This window comes from Lactuca serriola, chromosome 5 (genome assembly GCF_051521515.1).
Source record: "Lactuca serriola cultivar US96UC23 chromosome 5, Lser_US96UC23_V15, whole genome shotgun sequence".
Classification (NCBI taxonomy): Eukaryota; Viridiplantae; Streptophyta; class Magnoliopsida; order Asterales; family Asteraceae; genus Lactuca; species Lactuca serriola.
This window is the reverse complement of record NC_136412.1, coordinates 262,333,568-262,348,105: the sequence shown is the minus strand read 5'-3', so window position 1 is coordinate 262,348,105 and position 14,538 is coordinate 262,333,568. Positions and strand designations below refer to the sequence as shown.

Genomic DNA, 14,538 nt, shown 5'->3' with positions numbered 1-14,538 from the left:
GATGCTGTATGGGAGGAAGTGTAGGATCCCGATTTGTTGGGGCGAGGTCGGTCAGCGGGTCATCGGGAGCACGGAGGTGGTGCTCAAGACGACTGAGTTGATCCAGCAGGTCCGTAGTAGATTGCAGACTGCTCAGAGTCGGCAGAAGAGCTACGCCGATAGGAGGCGTTCGGACTTGGAGTTCCAGGTGGGGGATATGGTTCTTCTGAAAGTCTCACCTTGGAAGGGTGTCATCAGGTTCCGGAAGAGGGGCAAGTTGGGTCCCAGATTTATTGGTCCTTTCAGGGTTTTGGCCGGGGTGGGTCGGGTTGCTTATCGGTTAGATCTTCCTGAGGAGCTTAGTCAGATCCACAACACTTTCCATGTGTCGCAGTTGAGGAAGTGTTTGGTGGATGAATCAGCAGTCGTTCCCCTAGAGGATATTCAGGTTGATAGTAGCCTGAATTATATTGAGAGGCCGGTCGCGATTCTGGACCGGAAAACCAAGACCTTGAGGAACAAGGTAATTCAGTTAGTGAAGGTGCAGTGGCAGCACCGGAAGGGGTCTGAGTGGACGTGGGAGGCTGAGGAGGAGATGAGGGAGCACTACCCAGAGATATTTTCAGATTCAGCCGTAGCAGACTTCGAGGACGAAGTCTGAGATAAGTGGGGGAGAATTGTAACGACCCGTTCCCGGTATGATTATTCCTTGGTATTTATTTTGAAGTTTTGTAAAGGGACTCGGCGAGTTCATAGCCTGACTCGCCGAGTAGGGTCGGGATTTCGAGCACGTGTTAGCTGGCGACTCGGCGAGTCCATATTCTGGACTCGGCGAGTCTGTCCGTTTGGGAGAAACCCTAAATCCCTGGGTTGCTCACTATTTAAGCCACCTTATAGCCCCAATCTCGCCTCCTTCACCCTGTGAACGCAGTGAGAAAACCCTAATCCTCCCTTGAGAGCTTATAAGTGTTTTTGGTGCCATTTTGTGAAGGTGTGAAGAAGGAGAAGAAGAAAGAAGCAAGGAGAAGAGTTGGAGTGCAAAGATCCAAGGGCGAGTCTGAGTTATTTGAGGTATTTTCGGAGTTCCCTCTTGTTATATGCTTTAAACTTCCACTAGGGCTCTCCTAAGAGCTAGTTGATGCTTGTTCCAAGCCTTATGTGTGCATGTATGCCTTAATAAGTCGAGATATCTTTAGATCTGAGTGATGGGGTGTTGTAGAGCCCAGATCTACTGTCTTTTTGGAGTTACTTTGCATATTAATCATAGATCTACCCATTTTATGCATCCTTTAGCCTTATTTCCCTTATTCATGAGGTTGTGCACGTAAAGTTGGAAACTTTACGTGGTAAATCAGCTTAATGGACTCAGATCTATCAATTGTATGTGTTGGATTCAAACAAAATCGAGTAAAAATCAGTTGCATGGCGGCAACTCGGCGAGTCGGGAAGAACGACTCGGCGAGTTGGGTCGCGAGTTCCCGAGTCCTTCATTTTGGTCAGTGTCGAGTGAATCCAGTGGGTTAGAGAGCGGACTCAGCGAGTTGAGGGTAGACTCAGTGATGGAGGGACTCGGCGAGTTGTTCATACAACTCGGCGAGTCCAAGACAATCTTCTTAGGATCATGAACAACTCGTCGAGTTTGTTCATACGGCTCGGCGAGTCGGATGAAGATTGTCTGAGTTCTTGGATCAAGAGGGTACTCGTCGAGTCGATGCCTCACTCGACGAGTAGCAGCGTATAGAACTGAGAAGTGAGAGTAGGACTCGGCGAGTTGGGTGACCCAACTCGGCGAGTCAGCCCAAAGAGAGTTGACTTTGATCTGGGGTAAAAGAGTTATTTTACCCAGTGCAGTGTTTAGTATTTGATTAAGTATGTTTATGGTCTTGTAGCCGGGGAGATACCGGAGCAGCAGCAGTTAGCCCTCAGAGCTATTCACTCAGCAGCCAGTTCACGAGGTGAGTCTCCCTTCAGTAGGATCGGGTCTACGGCCACAATGCTGGCCTGTGTAGTTATCAGTAGTCTGGTCTTTAGTTTGATGTAGTAGCTAGCTGGCTTGACGTCTTTGTGATTCAAGCGTATTTGTGTTATGTGTTCCGGACTTCGGTCCGATGCAGTCAGTTCCGGACTTCGGTCCGATGCAGTTAGTTCCGGACTTTGGTCCGATGCAGTCAGTTCCGGACTTCGGTCCGATGCAGTTAGTTCCGGACTTTGGTCCAATGCAGTTAGTTCCGGACTTCGGTCCGATGCAGTTAGTTCCGGACTTTGGTCCGATGCAGGGGACAAGGTCCCGGTCAGTTCCGGACTTCGGTCCGATGCAGCTAGTTCCAGACCTCGGTCTGATGCAGTGGGCCAGGCCCAGTATGTGATTTATATGTATTGTATGGTATGTGGTAGTTTAGGGGAGCTCACTAAGCTTCGTGCTTACAGTTTCAGTTTTGTTTCAGGTACTTCCGCTTGTAGAGAGAGGAGCTCGGGATGATGGCATCGCACACACCACAGCTTCAGCTTTTATCATGGGAGTTGATTGGTTCTTAATTTTTACATACGGATATGATACAGTTTTCCGCATAGTGTTTTTATTATGATTTTGAGATACATCATGTATGGTTTATGATATGACACTCAGATTATGGTTTTTGGTTATGTTGAAAAACGAAATTTTTGGGTCGTATTTTTGGGTCGTTTCATTCAACAACACAATTGTTCGGATAATTACGCTTAGGAACGTAATCTATGCAATTTGAAACATTGTGATGAAATTCCATGGTCCGATTCAGGTCTAGGTTTATCAGAGGCGAAAAAGGCGTGAAATAGGGACATTGGACAACAATTGGTTGGAACTCAGGAATTAAGGACTCAAAATGGTATATGGTATCATGAAGAGGTGACAATGGAGAAATAGAGGTGTCTGAATGTTTGATGTTCGAAACCTCTCCCATGAATGTCAAATTTTGCAATTCCTTCAAGGTACGAGCAATTGGTTTCGGAAACTCGCTTCCAAGACTAGCTGCTTTAGACCATGGATGACGAAAATTATGAGTCATCCGATCGTTCGCTTCAAGCATGTCTATAGAATGATGCAAAGCATCTATCTTAGTATTGAGACGGTTGTTATAAAAAATCAAGACATTTCGTTCAGAATAGGTGATTTCATATTTGTCTTTTAAAATGATGCATTTATCGTTTGACATTACAAGTTCACGCTCTAAAGACTCGATTTTCAATTTTTTATCCTCGAAACGTAACCTAAGACGATTTAATTCACACTCCTTCTTCTCACCCGCTTCTATGGCAAACTCATAGACTTTATAGATGGTCCTCATATATGTTTGAATCTGGGTTAGATAAGGTTCGTAGAGAGACAAATCAAAATTATTATCATAGATCATAGATTTTACCTGCTGAACGATGCTTCGACTAGCTGGATCGTTGGTGGCCATGTAGCAATAGTGAGGTTCAACAACATCATCTTCATCTTCTGACCCAGATGACCAATACCCTTCATCACATTCAACAGTTTTCTTGCCATCAAACACATATTTCTTCCAGTTACCATGTCATCATCATCCCCGGATGACCATTATCCTTCAACATCTCTTAAAATCGTTGTTACAAAGGCTTTTCCGCTTTCAGCCATCTCTTGAGCTTTTCGGACGTAGTAAGCAGAATTCTTGATTTTTGGTTTCTGCAGAGCATCAGCCAGGCAATCTTTAGCAAAATGGTTTGCATGTCCACACTTATGACACACAATTTTTGGTTTGTCCGATTTGGAACTCTGAGAAGGTTTCGAGTAGAGTTTGGATTAGTGATGTTTGGTTTGTATCCGGGAGGATTTTCCGAAGTTGGTTTAGGTTCTGGAACTGAAAATGGTTGAGGATTGTTATGGTGAGGGGCATGGAATCGGTTTTGGTATGGTTTGTAAGAGGGATTGAAGGGACATTTGTATTTCATGGAGAGTAGAGCAAACTCCTATTGGAAACGGAGTTCAGAATCCATGGCTTCGGAATCGTCAACAGGATAGTTTTGTGTGGGTAAGATGGGTGCAAAGGATTGAATAGATGGAACAATGGGTTTGAAAGGGTCCGAATTAGATAAGTTCGGAATGGTTTGTTCGAAAGAACTGACAAGGGCAAGAGGGCCTCCGGAGAGTTCCCTTATGGTTTGAGCAACATTAGACTCGTGTCCTTGAAGCTCATCAAAAAGTTGATAGAGCTTTAACTTTTTCAAGGAACCATTGCTTTGGAGACAAGATTTCACATTTCCCTGTACTTTGTCGAGACTGTTTATGAATTTGAGATTGGACTCCAAAGGAGTTTGGACAATCCCATGAGCAGTCATGTTGTTAACCACGATTCGGTAACGGTTGGAGGCTGAGGCCATTGATTCACCAGGAGTGGTAGTGAAGGTATCGAAGTCATTGACAACTGAGGTGAGGTGCTTGTCTTTCATATTCTCTGAACCTTCAATCAGGTCCTGAAGAGTTTCCCAAATATCTTTGGCTGATTTGCACAACTTGATATGCTCGAAGAGTGAATGAGGAACACCAAACACCATTTCTGAGAAATCAACTTGATCAGCATGCAACTTCTCAATATCATCTGCAGTTAGAGGAGCTAGACGAGCTTCATCTTGACCCATAAGCTGAGCAGAAGCATCTCTCACAACTATTCTTATAGGAACATGAGGACCTTCTTTGATGGATCTCCGGATTTCTTCACCTTTATCTTTGGCCAGTAAAAATCTTTCCATTCTTACTTTCCAGTGATCATATTCTTCCACAACTAGTAATGGTTACATGTAGGGCCACCCACACTATTTGCAATTTGCATTGAAATCATTTGTTGAGAATTAGAAGTAGCCATTGAAGTTAAAATATCTTCAATCTAAAGTGGTATATAGAAGAACTTTTATCCTTAACACATAAATGGTTGAAATACCAAGGTAATTTCAAACCAACTATAATATGATCGTATGGATTCAGAGGACAACCACTCAAGATCTGATACAATTGAGAGAACAAAATAGATCTGATGTGCAGGGACAAGGTTTGAAAACTCAAACCTTTAGTGAATGCTTAAGATCAATGTCTGCTTGCTAATAAATGTTCTAGTCAAGCCTGGATAGACCAGTCAAGTCTTAGTTAATATATATTCAACAAATGATCAAGTAATAAATGAGGAATGAGAATAAATGATCAAGGTAAAGCTAATAAATGAAGAACAAGAAGAATGTTTGAAAGAGAGTTGAAATAACTTAGTAAAATGCCAAAAGTGAGTGAATGACCTGTCTCATAATATTGCATTGAAAGCTCCTTTAAATAGGAGTGAGTGAAACATGGTACTAACCAATAAACATACATAGGACCGGATAAAAGGAGCAATTCTTACATTCTGATTGTCCAAGTTGACAAACATACTAATTCCTATGAAATGTCTAATCATGCAAAGAGACAAAAGTAATTAATACATAAAGAGACAAAACAGCTTCTCCGGATTACCACACATTCCGGACATAATGTCCATTCGGGAATGTCTTCACTCCTGAACTTCAAAAATCTTCTCTCCAAGTCCAGACTACTATTCACTTCGGAACTTGATGCTGACTCCGGAATAATCACTTGGACTTAGGATTGCTAGAGGTTCACTTTCAGGTTCCAACATTACGGTTTGTGGTTTAACATTTTCAGAGACTTCCAGTTCCATAGGGAAGGGTACGGCTTCACTGCACAACATCCCCTGATGGCTTTTCCGTACTGATTATATTTGTTTTACTCTGATGTTTAGAAAATACAATTCACTCTGATTAGTTTTGGTATAAATGGTGGTATGGAAGTAATGTTTTAAAAATGAAAATTTGTGTAGCTATTTTTGAGATGTTACAAGTTGGTATCAGAGCCATGGTTCGAGGGATTTAGGCACCTCGGGTCTGTTTGAACTCAAACTAAGGAATTGATAATCTTTTTGAAAGAAAATAGTTTTCTAAAAAGATTTTTATAAAGAAAAAGGGGTGTGATGTGTGTCATCGGTCGAGCTCAAGTAAGTGATTCCCATAATACTCTTACATGTTGATATGTTATATGTTTTTCATGCTAGAAATTAGCATAAGGATATGTTCAGGGTTACATGCTAGAATGCCTATTAGGAAGGATGCATGCTGTTGTTAGTGGCCTATAGAGTTCTACTGCTCGAATATTGCTTGCTTTGTGATTTGTAGGACTCATACTGATATGAGCTAATTATTACATGAATATGTTAAGTTACATGCTGCAGAGGTTAAATAATCTCATAGTGATTGATTTTTTCCTATTACGCTACTCTTGTCTGAGTCCAACCATTGTAGGGTTGAGTCTTTTAGTCGAAGGATTATTTAACCTTTTTTTCATGTAATTATATTTATAAAGTAGCTAGCTGACATTGGAAGGGGTCTTTCAGCAGCTGATGGTAGGGTGAGGTAGGGATCCTAGGAGAGCCTAGGAAGTGTTTTAGTGGGTTGGTGCGTAGTTTAGTGAGTATTTTAAGTACCAATATGAGAAGGTGACTTAGAGAATATGGGATTCTTCATGAGGAAAGTATGGATAGGTGTGGAAGGTAACATTGGGCCCGTACTTCTGAAAGAAAAGGATCCATACTTGAATCGGGGAAGTCACGAGGATTCTAAGAAACTTGTAGAATAAGGATTCTTTGGGCATGTTCTGATCATTGTATGGTTACTTTTCAGTATGGTGATATTCACTCGTGGAGGAGGATCTAATTTTGGTTCTGGTTCTGTACCAGGATCTGGTGTTGAGTCGATTGATGAGAGGATTCGTGAGTTCGTTTCGTCTGAGATCAATCACGGTATTTTGGATGTGACTCTTGTGATGTTTGGTACCATCGAGGAGGGGATCACGGAGCTACTGGATGAGCGGTTTGGGCATTTCGTACTAAGATTGGTGTGGGTCAGTTGGCGGCACAAACTCTCTCTTTTCGGGAGTTCAAGGCTTGCGAAGCTACATAGTTCTTTGGGAAGAAGGACCCTACCACAAGTAGATGTTGGATTGTTGACATGAATAATGCTCAGCGTACGAGTTTCTGCTCTGAGGGATCGAAGTTGGGATTTACATCTTTCCTTTTACGAGATAGAGCCCGCGACTAGTGCGAGGAGGTTGGTCACTCCTTGGGAACTGAGGCCGTGACGGCCATGTCATGGACTGATTTTTTGTCAAGATCCAGGGCTGAGTTTGCACCTGTTATTGAGGTGAAACATTTGTCAAGGGAGTTTTAGGACCTTCTCCAGACGACAGAGATCGTGGAAGAGATCACCGCTAAGTTTAGGGAGAGGGATTTGTTGGTCACACAATACGCTGCAGATGAGGATATTTAGAAGACGAGGTGCCATGATATGTTGCAGGATGATATTAGGGAGTTTGTGAGCCTATCGAGTTGCAAGACTTTGGATGCAATGATGTGTAACATCCCCAATTTCACGTCCAGAAAAGACTGAATTGTTTATGCTTTATTTGAAAATCAAAGTATCCTTTTGAAGAAATATGTTGCGTAATTTGTTCCTAAAAATATGATAAGCGTTTCCGAAGAAATGTGTTTTCATCATATTAAAAATGTTGGGATGTTATTGTCAATATAGTACATAAGCATAAAAAGAAATAGTACATGCCTTACAACATCTATTATTATAATGGCCTATAATCCATTGATCTCTCATTAGATCATCACTCCTGTACTCTATGCCACTACCTGTAATACAAGAAACTAAGTGGGTCAGACTTGGGAGCCTTGTGAGAACATAGGGTTTTCAACCCACAATAATTAAGTTTATTAGTTTCATCAAATCAATCAACCCGATTACCCGTTCCCGTTATCCTCACTTTCTATCCCTAAAGCATCTAAATTAAGGAACCTAGCCTAAGGATTTTCATCGGGATGGACAACACTACTTAGGGGATTCCTTAGCAATATATGTCAAAAGGGCAACCATGAGGGGGATGGAGTACACCTGGTGAACATGTAGTTCAAAAACACCTACAAGTTGCAAGCCTATCAACGTTCCACTAGAATGTCTAGAATAGTTTGTGGTCGTCATCTATACTCCACTAGATGAGTGAATCATCTTAAACATCGACGCCTCTCATCAATTATTTCATCATCTATATCATCTACCCATCTTTACCTATCATAATTATAGGTATAAAATACATATACAGTTTAAATTGAATAAAACATGTATATTTTGTTCACCCAACAAAGATATCAAGAACACATATAATATGCACACATAGCACGTAATTTTTATTAAATACTTCATCTCTAAGTGTAAGATAAAATTAACTATGCACTCACTTGTTAAAGTGATGACTCGAAATTCGGGCAGCGCTTCGCTTCTAACAATTTTCTTTTCCTTCAACGAAACCCAATATCATTATTACCAGATTTTTGTCTAATATTTATTGTGACTGATTATTAGTCTAGATTTATCATTAACTAAAGGTCTAAGTCATGATCTATCAAGTAAGGAACAACCAGGTAGGATCATATCGAAGGTAGGGTCCGTTTGGTATACATAGTATACTGTTTGGAAAGCCCACTTTAAACACCTCACTAAATCACAGTCTAAACATCATCCCCGTAAGTAGATCAATCAATATAAGGACTTTGAATCACTGATAAATCTTGTTTATAGGTTCATAATAATGATAATGAACTTAAACATAAGTTATACTTAAAGTAGGGTAAGCATAACTCACTTACAAGGGGCTTTAGCTAACAGTCGGGCTCTGCAGGGGCAGAACTTCTGAGCCGAAAGCTCTTCTTCTCAGAGCCTTCTGGCGCGCTCTGGGACTCGCCTCTAACACTTAAGAAGTAGTAGAGAAAAATTTAGAAGGGTTGGGGTCTTTGGTAGAGAAAGTTGTGAGAAAATGAGGTGATTTACGCCTCTATTTATAGGCTGGAATCGGAGAGTACGCGGGGCGTAATTACTCTGTACGCAGGGCGTAATTAATATGTATGTTGGGTGTACACGGTATGCGAGGCGTACCAAGCCTGGTACACTAGGCGTACTGGACACGTGTCGCGATCCGGTGGCAATGTGTGGGGAGGAAGCAATGGTCAGGATTGTGCCAAGTGTTAGTCTCGCATCTTATCTCATAATTTAATTATCTTCAAAAGATTTACATCATGTATAAAAAAAATAACACCCACGTTTCCATCCTCTTAAAATTTTCTTAAAAGATTTCCATTGATTTTGGTTTTGCTTTTTCCTTGTTAGTTTCTTTCAATGGAGAGGATTCCCCGTTTTCCATGATCCACAATTCTTGAAGGTGGAAGTATTCATGTAGATGGTGAAGGTGACAACTTTTATATTGTTGTTTGTGTATTTTATTATTAGGAAGATTTTTACTAATTTGATATCTCATTTTTTTAGGGACATGGCTTACTACAGAAGAATGGTTATTAAACAAAAACAGGAATGCACATCTAACGAAAGAACAAATAAAATATGAACTTAAAGCCTATCTTAGAGTTAACAAGATTATTTTGTTGCCCCGAGGAGTATTTGGTACATTTTAAAAAAATATAAATGCAAGAAATAACAATGTATGGTTTTTTTAATTCTATTATTATTTTTATACAGGTGATGATGATACAAATGGACACATAGACAATATGTGGTGTTTTGTGAAGCCTGGTGTGGTGTTATTGTCCTCGACAGATGAGGAATCAGACCCTCGTTATGAGCGAGTTGTAAAGGCTTTTACTGTTCTCTCAAATTGTACAGATGCAATGGGTAGAAAATTTGAAATTATTAAACTCCATATACCAGGGCCTCTTTATACGACAAATGAAGAATCTTCTGGATTTATTCAAGTAAGAATATACATCCATATTCCATAGTGTTCTCTCATTTAAAAAAAATCATTTATTGTTTGTATTATATAAACTACCAAAAAGGTGGGAGAAGCTAAACGAGGACTTCCTGGAACAAGGCTTGCCGCTTCATATGTTAATATTTATATTGTGAATTGTGGAATTATTGCACCCCAATTTGGAGACCCAAAATGGCATGATGAAGTTGTGCGTGTGTTGTCTTAGTCTTTTCCCGATCGTGAACATATTAATTATTAATACTTCAGGTATGTGTTACCAAAGATTTTTGCCTCGAGATTTAGAACAAAAGCAATTGCCTTATCACCTGGAATGCATTGGTTAAGCTTACATCATTTTTAATCTTTAGAAATATGATCATTTTTACTAACATATGGTGGTATTTTTAATGATCAGATGTCAAACATTGTAATCAGGTTACATTTCTTGAGTGTGTTGACTAAATTTGTGATAAGAAAAGTGTATGTGGGATATGTGAGACTGATAAGAAGATATGAATTAGATTTTATTAACTTTTATTTGCTGAAACATATTGTCTACGATGTTTTCCACTTAATAAGCTTGAAATTTTGGCATTGCAGTTCACCTCCTATTATCTCATATTAAAAATTATAATGTTTATGACATGTTACCATATTGGTAGAACCTGGATGCCACTTTCGTCTTAACATTCAACATCCAGTTAAGTTTCACAGAAAATTTTATTGGGCTGTTGTTTACAAACCCACCAAGGTATGGGGCAGGGGAAATTCGGTCCTTTTTTGTCTATATTTTTTTTTTGGTAATGTACATTGTTGGGCTACATGCACGAAATGACATCTAACATTTATAAATATTAGTGTCATTTATAGCATTGTACTTCCCATTATATATGCATTAGAATATCTTACTTTTATTTCACTTGAAAATACAATAGTATAATTAGATTTCGTAAAGTATAATGCTTAATAATAAAAAATTTAAAATACCATCCTATAATATAAAGGTATCTGGTGCAGTGATTTGGACTTTATCTATAAATCGCTCAAACAAGGACCAAAGTTGCAAATGTCATGTAATGATCTGGAAATGGCAATAAAATGGAGCGTAAGTGGATAACATTTGAAGACTTTATATTATAGTTGTAAAGGTAAGGATAAAATGGTTATTTTACATGTGGTTACTGTAACCCATTATATGTGATCAATTTTATGGACAAAAGCCTTTTCCAAATTTGCTTTTGGGGATGAAAAATGTTACCAGTTCTGTCAGACAACCACGTTTACAATTTTCAAAAAAGTTATGGAGACGATAATTGTAATTTACATAAAAAAAAAATATTATTATTTCTTTAAATTAGTGCTAAATGTTGATTGCTAATTGCTTATTCATGTTGTTTCAGACTTTAAACTTATTCATTTACAATCTTCAAAAAAGGTATGGAGACAATAATTGTAATTTATATATATATATATATATATATATATATATATATATATATATATATATATATATATATATATATATATATATATATATATATATTATTTTTTTCTTTAAATTAGTGTTGAATGTTGACTGCTAATTGCTTATTCATGTTGTTTCAGACCTTAAACTTATCAATTGTTTATCAGAAGGCATGGCCCAGGTATGAATATTTAGACAAATGTACAATTACCAAATTACCCCCAAATTTAAGCACGTGAACTGACTTTAATTCTCATTTTTTTATTATAGCCTGCCACTTTCATTATTTTTTTTTTGAGAAAAACATTGAAAATAATTGTATAGTAGAAATAAATGTACATTGCTAATTCATACATTTAACCGAAATGCACTTTTTGTTTGATTCGAAAAAAAACAAAAAAAAAATAATGATAATATTTTATTTTGTATAAAAATGATTCATTTCGGTTAAACTGCAACTAGAACCAAAAATGGTAATTTTGGTTTGATTTGGGTTTGGTGTTTGGATGAGTGGATAAATCAGAAAATACACACGTATATATACATTATTTTCTAAAATTCTCTACCATGTTATCCCTATATGCAGTTATTTTGGTCAACAATGACTTCTTTTTTTAATTTTCTTTACCAAATATCTATTACATACATTTTTTTTTTGGTTAAAACTGAATTAGTTTATTATTTTTTTTTTACCAAATTGCATTTTATTTGGTTAACTATGATTGATATTAATTGTTTTTTTACCAAAATCCCCATATTAAAACTTTTTAATTTTAATGACTGCTATTAACCTTTTTTGATATTAATGCAAATGCATATTTATTTTGGTTGAAAAATGAGAAATTTAGACGATTTCTGACCAAAATTCCCCTACATATACTTTTTAATTATGCCGACTGTGAACAAATAGTTCTTATAAAAAGTTACATAATATTCGTCACCATAATGCAGTTTTTTTGGTTAAAATATAAAAAATAACATTATTTGACATAAATTTGGTGTTTAACAATATGCCCCTAGATTTAGTTTTTAATTATGCCCCCTCCCCCTACATACACTTTCACTGTAATGTAGTTTATTATGTTAAAATCAGAGTTCTAAAAAGCTCGTCATGGCTCCGCCATGGCACGCCACAGCTTCAAGGCTTGCTCCTGCGGCCAAGCTTTGCCAAAACGCCGCCTTAACTCATATATGTGTATAAAAATGAATAATAGTTGAAAATACATATAAAAATATTAATTATATAGAAAATTGCCGCCTTAAGTCACGTCTTACAAACGCCGTGACTCGCCAAGGCTCGCAAAAGCTTGAGGCTTGACATTGTCGCCAAGTCACGTCTTACGTTATTTAGAACATTGGTTAAAATTTAGAAAAATTATAAGTTATTGACAAAATTGCCACAACCCACAGTGTTTGACGACAATGTTGCTAATAATTTTAACAAGTATGACCCAAATGTCCCTACAAACATAAATAATTGATAAAAAAAAATTAGTGATTGTAACAGTATTTTACCACAATGCCCATAAATACCGATTTTTCTGTTAAAAAATTGTAATTTAGGCAGTTAACAATTTGTCTCTACATAAAATTTTATAACATCCATGATCAAATTGTCACTACAAACATTATTTTAAAATATGCCTCTACATACATTTTGACCATAATGTAGTTTACATTGTTAAATTTTTAGAGAAAATAATTTTTTTTGAAAAAATGACAGACAGACATTTTTTAAAACTGAGTAGTTTATACAGTTTTAGACCAAAATGTCTTTACATATAGTTTTTAATTATGCCCCCTACATACACTTTGACTATAATGCAGTTTTTTGTGTTAAAATTTAGAGGAGTTAAAAGTATTATCATTAGAATTTGATAATAGTGTAAATAGTGAAAGATGTTGAAGTTTTTTTTAACCATCTTGTGCTACAGATTCATCAACACGAAGTCAAAATTCAACTCGGTGGCTTCCATAAAAGTGTGTAATTTTCGTTTGAATTAACTTGCATACCATACTATTTTCCCGTCACCAAATGAATTTTCATTTTCATATTTATTGACTGATAATATAGCGTCCATCTTTAAACAATTTATTTTAATAAGCATTCTTTAACTCAATATCACCTTCTTTTGTGACTATTTACGAATAAGTAAAAACCTGTTTGCAATTTCTCTTTTGCCTAAAATTGTGAACCTTCAAATTGAATAAAATAATTATAAATTCAAGACTTAATGTTAATGTTAGTGTCATATGCAGTTATGGTTCTACAAATAGGACGACAAGATTGACATGTCACTTTATACAACTTTTGATTAATGGCTTTAAATTGCACACCATTAACCACAATGAAGAGTTGAGATGTATTGAATTTGTAAAAGTTGATTTTTTTATCCAGAATGTTCGATTAATGATTTTATATTTTTGATAGTGCTCTACTCTATTTGTTTATTTGTTCGTGAACTTTTTAATGAATGACTTTTTATCTATTCTACCAATTTATGTTACAATCTCTATATTCATTCCAAATTACCCACATATATAAACAACACTTACTCCATATATAAATACAGATAAAATACCAAACAAACAAAAAAACTTACATACATAACCACATACAACGACACATGTTAACTCCAAAAATTGTGTTCAACCTTCTTTCCCCTACGATTTTTATTCACATCGACCACAATAACAAGAAAATATAACACAACAAACATAACCCACAACGAACCAAATTGTCAAATCGTACCACAGACGACCAAAACAATCGATCAATAATCTCATATTTTCTATACTGTTCACAAATCCAAATCCCGCAAAGCATAACCGATAAACAAAAGGATAAAACCGTGGTCTTAACCGTTATTGCATTTGGCTTCCTTACTGCAATACCTGTTTCTATCGATAAAACCATACATAATTAATTACATTTACATACATGTTGATATATATACATATTACAAAATATAATATTCCTTAAAAATAACATTTGGCACGACATAGTAACAAACATAACACTTCCTTTTTTATAAAATTCATACGACAACCAACAAAACCAACAAAACGCTACCTCTTGCTACACAAAATACATAAACAATGAAGAAAATACCAAACCTATGATACGCGGGGTTACCCACCTAGTTAATAGTAAAAATAACCATGATATAAACATATTACGGTTAATAAAACTAATAAGTTAAATATATGTTTTATTTTAATACTACATTGATTT

The 14,538-nt window shown here is 36.8% G+C and overlaps 1 pseudogene; it reads left to right on the top strand.

Annotated features, from left to right (window-relative positions):
• The first annotated feature begins 6,549 nt into the window (after positions 1-6,549).
• LOC145050434 (agmatine deiminase-like) lies at positions 6,550-12,504 on the top strand (annotated as a pseudogene).
• The last annotated feature ends 2,034 nt before the right edge of the window (positions 12,505-14,538 follow it).